This window comes from Nannospalax galili, unplaced genomic scaffold (genome assembly GCF_000622305.1).
Source record: "Nannospalax galili isolate Female #2095 unplaced genomic scaffold, S.galili_v1.0 scaffold54, whole genome shotgun sequence".
Taxonomy (NCBI): Eukaryota; Metazoa; Chordata; class Mammalia; order Rodentia; family Spalacidae; genus Nannospalax; species Nannospalax galili.
Genome location: NW_008341028.1, coordinates 1,767,734 through 1,777,441, shown reverse-complemented (window position 1 = coordinate 1,777,441; position 9,708 = coordinate 1,767,734).

Genomic DNA, 9,708 nt, shown 5'->3' with positions numbered 1-9,708 from the left:
ATTTTATCACAGCAACAGAAAAGTAATTAATACACATGGGTAGAGATGTAATGGTTAGTTTCAAAGCAATGCGTTTGAGGAGTGACAGTACACAAATGCAATTGTTCCAAAAATCATTATCAATGGGCCGTAAATAGAGAAGTCTATGAAGCCTCCTAGAGTTTAGTTATGGCTCAGTCTGAATAAATGAAAGAATACTAAACACACACAAATTCTAAACTCCATAGTTCGGGGTATGACTTTGAAAAGAGTCAAATCAGTATTTAATTATTTGCTTATATGAAAATGTCTTACCACAATAAATAAGGTAAAATACGCTGCAGAAACTCACAAATTAACTGACATCAAGCTAAACACTTTCAAAGCAATGTGTGGTTGCAGAAGCACAGCAAAGGCCCCCAGCCAAAGCACAGCATCCGCTGAACCCCGGCTAGAGCCTCGCTCTAATACTTATCTGCTGGGCATCCTGAACAAATTATTCTGTCACATCGATCACTAATTTTATCATCAGTAAAGTGGAATTTTAAAGGTGCCTAATGTAGTTCTTGGAAAGTATAAAAAATTAACCCTGGCAAATTCTAAGAACTAAAATATGTATCAACTATTATTATTTTATCTTCATTGTAGAAAACATGTTGACATATTTCCACAATTCAAGTATCAAGAAAGGTAACACACTTTGTAGAAGCTTCACATACATTGCTTTGGACCTATAACCGCACATTTATGTCAGGAAAGCTGTTTAAAACTCTCAAGCTTCCTGAATAGTATACATGAACCAGTACTCACTCAGGCCATTTGGGCTGGCTGTCAAATTAAGGACACAATTTCGTGTAGCAATTTTCATAGAACCCCACTCAAGCTCTAGCACATCTGGATTCTTAGCCTGACATGGCCACTATTTGCCTGGTTGACTGTGAAGTAGTCATTTTACCTTTTCAGGACTTTAGCTGATGCCTGCAAATGGTTGAGCTGGCCACGATCTTCTCTCCTGTCCTAGCATCCACATTTTATGACATCTTCTAGGATCTAGCATGGCATTTGTGTCTTTACCCCACCAACTACCAACTCATCTATCATCATTATAGCTCAGTCAAAGAAATCAGCTAAGGAAGAGAAGGCTCTGCTGTTTAGATTCTGACTTCCCTCCAGTAAGCAAACAGGAGAAACCTGACATCTTGAGTCCTCAGATTAATGACACCCAGGGGCTGTCTGAAATGAAGGAGTCCTCCAGGTGCTCTGCTGTACTGGTCTTTTGTACTGGCAACGCTTTTAGTATGACAATGTCTTTCCTTTTGTTTCTGGCAAGAATTAATGTATTGCTTATGATATTTAATAAGAAACAGCTGTTTTCAATGAGGATGGAGCCCAGTTGCCCATTAATTCTGGTTGGCTTTTTCTTGCCATGGTGAATGGAAGCAGACGGAGGAGGTGATCCACGTGATATGTTACAAGACCAAAGTCATCTGCAGACAGTAGAGCTGAGAACAATTGCTCTGTATAATTCAAAAGGCACGGGACAATGATATGATATTTAAAAATAGAAAAGCATTTGGTCTGTATGGTTAAAAGCTAATAAGCTCTATGGCCCTGAAATTGTTCCAGATTCTAGAAGTGTCTTACAAAACAGATGACAAAGCTAATGATTCAATAGTTACTGAACAGCTACTATGATCAAGATCATCTTAGAGTTATCAGTGGTACCGTGTAGAACAGTAGTACTTATTAGGCACCAACTTTGTGTCAAGAATCCATTCAAAGCATTGAGTTTCACTTTGCATTTAAATTCGTGTATGTTCAATAGTCTCATGTATGGATGCGTGTGTTATATAGCAGAGTTTATTTATCATTTGTTTATATGCTTTGTTCTATAAAACATTTACTTTGAGGGACGCTATACTCTGATTAGAGAAAACAAGCTGAAAATGTATAATTGTACCTTAATTGCTTAAACAGCATATCGTGTATGAAAGATGCTGTGGTAAATTGGATTATTGCTTTGAGTTTGGCCAGAATCTGCATCGCTGCTGCACAGATGCATAGCCACATGATCTGCTTTGACCTTGCATGGGTGTAGGACACTTTGCTGAACCTTGACTGTGGGAATAGTCATGTGACCCGGCAGATGTGTTGCTATTTGTATCACTGAGCCTGTCTTCTGGGGCTTCTGCTGCTGCCACAAGAAGAACCTCCTTAGCTGTTCTGTTCCTTCATCCTGATTCCCTAGAACAGATCTGATCAAAGTCCAGCTGCCAGCCATGAGCAAGTGTAGCTTTACCCACAGTTTGACACTGAGATATCCAGCCTCACACATGACAACAAAGAATCCTTGTGCAAAGCCATTAAGTTTGGGACTGATTTACTTTATGGCAAGAGTCTTTACAATTACAATGAGGGGGATTTAATAATGGGACATAGAGTTGTCCTCTGGTCCAAATGTAAAATCAACACAGACTGAATTAGAGCAGATGTGTGCACTCTCCTGGAAATCATGCTAATGGAAAGTGGCTTCAGAGCAGTCTGGTGTTTGACAGATGGAACTGGTCTGTAGAAAGCAGAGGGGCTAGTTAAGTAAGAAATCTCCAAAAAAATGTATCAGAGGGCCATGCATTGTCAGAGTTCATCCTGCTGTAGTCAAAGTTAGAGAGATCGTCCCAGTGAACTCCAGTCTCTAAGTGACTACATCTCTGTGGGAGATGCATCCACAGACACCATAGCTAGAATGATTAAGCACACTGTATCATAGTATCTAAGACCAAAATTTCAATGCATCAAATCTTGTCTGGGCATTTTCCTTAAATCTTGGCATAAGTCTATTTAAGAACACAGTGTAAGCGCAAACCCTCTTGACTCATATGTGTGCCTAGAAATTTAGTGTTAACATCGTTCTGTTGTCATATAAAGACAGCCTTTTAAGGCAAGAGGATGAAATGTAGACTTCGATAACTAAATGAAAGCCATACTTTTGTGTTATAACTTTAAACCCTTGATTTGCTTACATAGTATGAGCTCAAACCCATTTGGAACTTGGAGTTGGTTACCAAATAGTATAGCAAAGTAAACAGACAATCATGCCGTGCTTGACAACTGATCCTCTGTTGCTTCATTCACATTGCTGAAGGACTTGCAGGTAAAACATTATATTGAAAACACTAATGTCAATTGACTATAAGCCAATGTTTCTGAAATATTTTCAAGTATTTTACTGTTATTAGTAAAAACTATAGAACAATCTAATCACGAATGTCACATGGCTTATTGATTGTATAGAGGAGAATTGATTATTCAGCTAATCAACTGCTCTGCTCCCCCTGCTATCTAATTTTACATGTTTCTTCCTTCTACAAAGACTTCATGTAACCAGAAAGATCCCCCAAACCAACAGTAGTATCATAAAGCATGAAAGGGAGTCAGTAAGAAAACATATTTGTGGAAACAGAAAGATCAAGAAATCACAATTGCATTTGCACTTTAACTTGGTCATGGTGCTGAAGAAAAAGACATTTCCTGAGCTTGCTTTGTTTTGTAGTAAAGATGAGAGACAGAGGATTTTCTTTTGGTGTGTCCATCCAAGGATCCTGTCATCATTTTAAGAGATTTTGCATTTGAAGAGATTTTGAGGAGGGGCTCATCAACTGAGTATCCCTAAGGGTAAGCTGAATTTATACAAATTCATATCTGTTGTCATGTGGCTGATCTCTCAAGGCCTCAGAAAATGCCATACTTCTTACACGTCCCATCCCTGCCTTTCTACAGCTCTAGATGTCTCAAGTTCCTTGTGGGCATGCCTGCCAAGTTAGTGACCCGAACTATAAAGCATGGACCTGGTACAATTAAACCTTCATCCCAAAGAGGGCCAATCTTGGGGCTATCTGCCATGTGAAAGATTAACACAGCCTCATGCCTTTTAAGAAGATCCATGGGATTATTTAAAGACTTTCAGATAAGTTGGATTGAAGGGAGTTAGGGTATCAGCGGTTCAATGGCAGTTGTAGCTCTTCAGTAGAGTGATGACATTCCTTTATATAGTGAGCAATAGGACTCATTAATTTCTCAGACATTTTGATTTCTAAAATCACCTTCATTTTATGAACAGTCTGTCACTGGGTAATGTCACAGTTACTTTGTTTCAACTGGGCACAAGCATAGACACACCTAGGAAGAGGGAAGCACAATTGAAGAATTTCCTCTATCACATTGACCTGTGGATATGTCTGTGGGACATTTTCTTGATGGTTGATTGCTATGGGGAGGGCCCAGTCCACTTTAGGTGGTGCTATTCTTGGGCACATGGGCTTGGACTGTGTAAGAGAGCTAGCTGAGCAAATCAGAGGAAGTAATGCAGGAATCAGCATTCCTCCATGGTCTCTGCTTCAGTTCCTGCCTTGAGTTCCTGCTCTAACTTCCCACAGTGATGGCATGTGACCTGGGAGTTGTGAGCTGAAATACACCCTTTCCCCGCAAGCTTGGTTTTGGTCAGTGATATATCACAGCAACAGACAGCAACTAAAACAGGTAAGCAAGACCCCTGGTAGAACCATATTCTTTCACCAAGAAGAAACAGCTAGGAGGGATACAAGAGGAGGAAAAGCAAAAGGGGATCGGAGAAGGGATGAGGAAAGAGGAGGAGGTACAACACTTCTAGTGTGCTAAGCAGCTGAATCCACACTTACCAAAGCAAAGAGTGAGCTCAAGTCCAGGGGTTTTCTTCGCTGCCTAAAAGTCCAGGGGTTTTCTTCGCTGCCTAAAACCCGACTTCACATTACAACTCTGGCTGAAAAGACTGCTCCTGTTCATTGCTGGCAAGACCAGAAGTTACTTTTTATCAAAGTACCTCACATGGTTTGGAGAAACATATGGTTAGGTGGGGGATGGTTCCCAAAAGAACTACTATTGAAACTCTGTGCAGTGGTGACCCTAAGAAAACAAAGTATAATTTGGTTGTAGAACCAAGTGAGAACTGGAAAGTAGTCATGCTCAATTCAGAATTCTCTTCAGCTGAGAACACATAGACATTTCCAGTCTTTGACACTAAAGTAGAGAGACAAGAGAACTTAGCTGAGCTTCTACGGAAATGTTAGTCCAATGCAAGGAGGGGAAGGAAGAAAAAGGAGTTTCTTTAGCATAACTTAATTTTTTGTACTAAGTGATCTGTTTTCATATAAATTATTTCACCCTTACAGCAGAAGTTTGCTAACATGATTCAAGTTAATAAAATGCACATTTATCGTTCATGCAGTATCCAAGATTCCTAACTTGAAACTCCAAGCCAGAATGAGGAATTTGGAACAGAAAATATAGAATGTTGAACACAGAAGCAGGCGTAGCCTAGCATCAAGGATGCACAGAAACCGAGTAGAGTTGGCACTTTGTAATTATAAGTGGCACAACATTTTTGCAGAGATCCAGCTTTTTGAATGCATGTGATTCAATATGTGATGTTTTATTCATCATGTGTAACCACTGCCACTGACAGTGGCCCAGGTGCTGCAATGTGCAGGGAACTAGCACAGGCTGGTGACAAATTTTCCTGAGAGACATGAAGACACCATCAACATGATTAAGATTTGGATCTGTATACAAGCATACATACAAATGCTTACTCAATCTTATAAAGACATATATGTATCCATGCACATAAGCATATAATATTGTATATTTATGTCTGATTATCACACAAATGCTTTTGATAAATCATATGTAATATATAAATTTATTTTTAGACAGGCCATACATAATCACTGCATTTGTGAGGATTAACTTTCATGTATCACACAAGGTTAAATCAAAACTAAAGAGTCATAATAAATTAAGCAATTCAACAAAGAAATGATCATTTTGTCTTTTACTTTTTTCCTCTCTCATTTCACTCATAAAGCTCCACTATGTTATGAAAAGGGTGACAAAAAATGTTAGTATTATATAGGTATTTCTTCCCTAGTTTCTGCAAAGTTAATCCAGGACAGTGGGGTGCTGGTGGGGTACTGGTCTGCTTTCCTTGTATTTCTACAATTTTGAGATTTCATAGATGTCAATCATGAAAGCAGATATTTTGGCATTGGTTCAGTCATTTCTTTTTTTAACTTTAAAAAAAATTATTGAGAATCTCATACATGCATATAAGGTATTTTGATCAAATCCATGCCCATTCCCTCCCCTTCAACTCCTCCCATATCTCCCCATTGCTTTTTCCTGACAACTTCTTGTACTCTTTCTTTCTTTTTTTATGCGGCCTTTTGCTACTCTAACATTACTCCCTCTGAAAAGGTAACCCTAAAATCTTTAAGGGATTAGATAATCAGACGATGATGTAAGAATAGGAGGTAGGACTTCGCTAGGCACTTAGGATAAAAAGACCCCAAAGAAAAGTAGCCAGCTTCTTGGCTAAAAGGTAAAATGTCCTTGGGCCTCTTAGCAATATTTCTTCTGGTAATAATTTCTTATTTTTATTTTATGTGTATGTGTGTATTGCCTGCATGTAGGTGAGTTCACCTGTGTTGTGCAATGCCCACAGAGAATGGACGAAGCTGTCAGATCCCCTGGAACTGGAGTTACAGACAGTTGTTACCTGCCATGTGGGTTCTGAGATTCGAACCCAGGCCTTCTGCAAGAACAAACCAGTGTTCTTAAAAGCTGAGCGATCTCTCCAGCCCAGTTCAGTAATTTCTAAACTTCCTCTGTTGTCCTTAGTCACTGTGTGACAATACTTTGTTAGTAAGAATGAATATTTTCCCCTAATATGTTGATTATACAGTTATTGTTAGTCTCAAAAAGAAAGTCTTTTAAATAGTTTTTCTTAAACCCAGATGAATTAATTTATTCATTAAAATTTAAAAATTTTATGGAATGGATCTTGGAATTCTTGGCACAGTAATATAAGTATTATCTTTCTTCTCTCCTTTTATTTGATATCTTGATGACCAGAACTGAGAAAACTGTTAACGGATGGGGAGGGTGCTATTTGCTTCTCATTCCTTCTTAAAAGAACTATTTTAGGGAATTCAGTGAGGAGATTCTGCTGACTGGTTCATACGAATATTCTCTGTCATTTTAGGAAAACCTTATACTAGCCACAGATATAAAGTTTTGTTTTTTTTAATCGGCTGTGAGTATTGTTTTATCAACTGCCTTTAAAGCACCTTGAGATCACTATTGTTTGTTCTAATTGGTCCTTTCATTGTGCTGCGCTCTTTGCACTTTTCATCGCTGTTGCTTGGTGGCGGTTGGCTTTTCTGTAGCACTTGTAAATCCAGTTTGCAAATTATTTTTACTTTTCTATAATTTTCTTGTGTTATTTCTATAAGCTTTTTTGTTGTTCTTCACTCAGTCTCTCTGTCTCTTTCTGTCTCTGTCTATCCCTGCCTCTCTTTCTGAATGTGTATGGAATTGCAGGTGCTTGAGGAAGTCAGACACATTGGATCTACTCAGCGGGAGTTACAGGGAGTTGTGAATTGCCAGATGTGGGTGCTTGGAACCAAACTTGTGCCCTCTACAAGAGCAAAAAGCACTCTTAACTGCTGAGCCATCTCTCCAGACACATGCCAACTTTTGCTTTTATTTCATTTTATAAAATAATCTGGTAACTTTGAAATCCATTTTTTAGAAGAATTTATTAAACTTGCTCCTTGAAATCTCAATCAAAAAGTTCTGGAAATTTTATGGAATTAAAGCTGTGATAACTTTCATGTCCTTCTTTTTTTTAATTTTTAATAACTACATGGTTAGAAGAAGCATTTCATTGCAGCTTTAACATATTCAGTAACACATTTCAGAGCAAGAGTACGTCTCTTTCAAAACAAGCGGCTGTAAGTTTCTAGGTTCACAGTTGAATTAATACAGTTATACAATATTGAACTCAGTATAAGCCCTGTAAGACATAAAATTGAATGAGTTTTTAATCTTTAAAAAAGATCTTCATTTCATTTTAGAATATATTGTTTCTTGCAGAAAGACTCATTGTTTTCCTACTAACACTAAGATGTTGGCGTATGCGTCTCTAATCTGTATGTATCTGATTATTACTAGACATAATTGGTTGCACTTGGATCTTTGGCACCAGTGTATGTCTATAAAGTCATCAGATAGGTTTCATGGTAATGTTTATCACCTCTACTAATTAATGTGACATAAATTTCCATGCTTCCTCCTCAAATATAATGCCTTTTTAAAAATTTGTTGGTGTGTGTGTGTGTGTGTGTGTATCACACAGAACATCCCAAACCATCTTATTCAACTACACACCCACTTCCCAGATGGCACCCTCTCATAGCCTCCCTCCCCCCACTAGAGCCCTTATACTCTGATATCCCTGCTACCGTCTGCTCTGTTGTTGGCACCCCAGCCATTCCCCACCACTTGTCCATCTGGTGAATCTAGTGAGCCTATCTAGGGGTCTTTGTTTTAGGAGGGGGTCAGCTGTTCCTAATCTAGCAGCAATCAGTTGTCAATATTCCTTTAGATAACATCGGGGTCTATTATTCATTTTCCCAGTTCTATGCTGGGTTACCATCTGGGAGTCCCTTTAGCCACCCTGGCCAACAACTCAAAAGAAGGTATCGCCTATCTGGCATTGTTACTTGTTAGGTAGCCTTTAGCTATGCATATGGACTCTTAAAAAAATTACATTGGCCCCTTTAAACTTTGTTTATACTTTCCTTTTGTGTGTTTAAGGCCATACAGTTGGCCCAGAAAAACCAATTTCTTTTTACACTTAAGGTCATTTGAGGATCTGTTCCTAAGGGGTCACATGGCCTTGGGAGGAGCCACTGGCTCCTTTCCTTTACCAGTTCCGCCTATGTGAAGATAAGTCAAAGATCCTGCTTGACCATGGTTGGTTTCGCTTGGAAGCATGGAGGAAATGATTCCTCTGTGTTGACCTTCCTCTTTGTAGACTGGACACTGGTTCAAGTCCATCTGGTGGGGTCTCCTCGGCCTCCTTGATCAAGAGGACAGGTGACCCACTACAATTACAGGACATTTTGAGAGGTGCTTATAGTCCCCCGGAACTAGTCGACCTAGGAGGGCAAGGAGCAAAACTTGTCCTTAATGTCCCTCTGACCAAATTATTATAGGCCTCAAAGTATGTCTGTTAAACATCCAAGAAGGTTAGTTCCACCTGTCTGGTACTTTTAATTGCTGTGTGTCATGTAGATAAGTCTTGGGCAAAGACTAGTTGTTCTCAGATAAACCTTACCTAGACATATATTTCTTGTTCTGCTATGTATAATTTGTCAGTATGTTGTTGGAGTAATATGGTTTCCTCTGGTTATTAAAAATAGCTAGGCATTATTTATCTTTCATATTGTCTCACCCTCCATAATGGTTTTCCCACTTAAGATGCCCCCATTTCCCCCTTTCACCCTTAATAATACCCTTCTCCTGTGGTCCTACCTCTCTTGAACTCCCTCTTTCCCTTTATCCCCTAGGTTCCTTGTATAACCCCCCCCCTTAAACTAACCAAATTTTCATCCAGAGCTCCCTTATTAAGGCCTGTTTCCGACTGTTCTTCTCTTCCAGGCTCTTTCTTTACCTTTACCTCCCTGTTTTCTTTCCATTGTCCTGGTTCCTATAGTTATGTCTGGTTGCATGCTTATTTATCAGAGTATGGTTCTAGGATCCACATATGAGGGAGAACACATGTCGTTTTCTTTTCTGAGTCTGTGTTATTTCACTTAGTATAACAGTTTCTAGTTCCATCCATTTACCTAC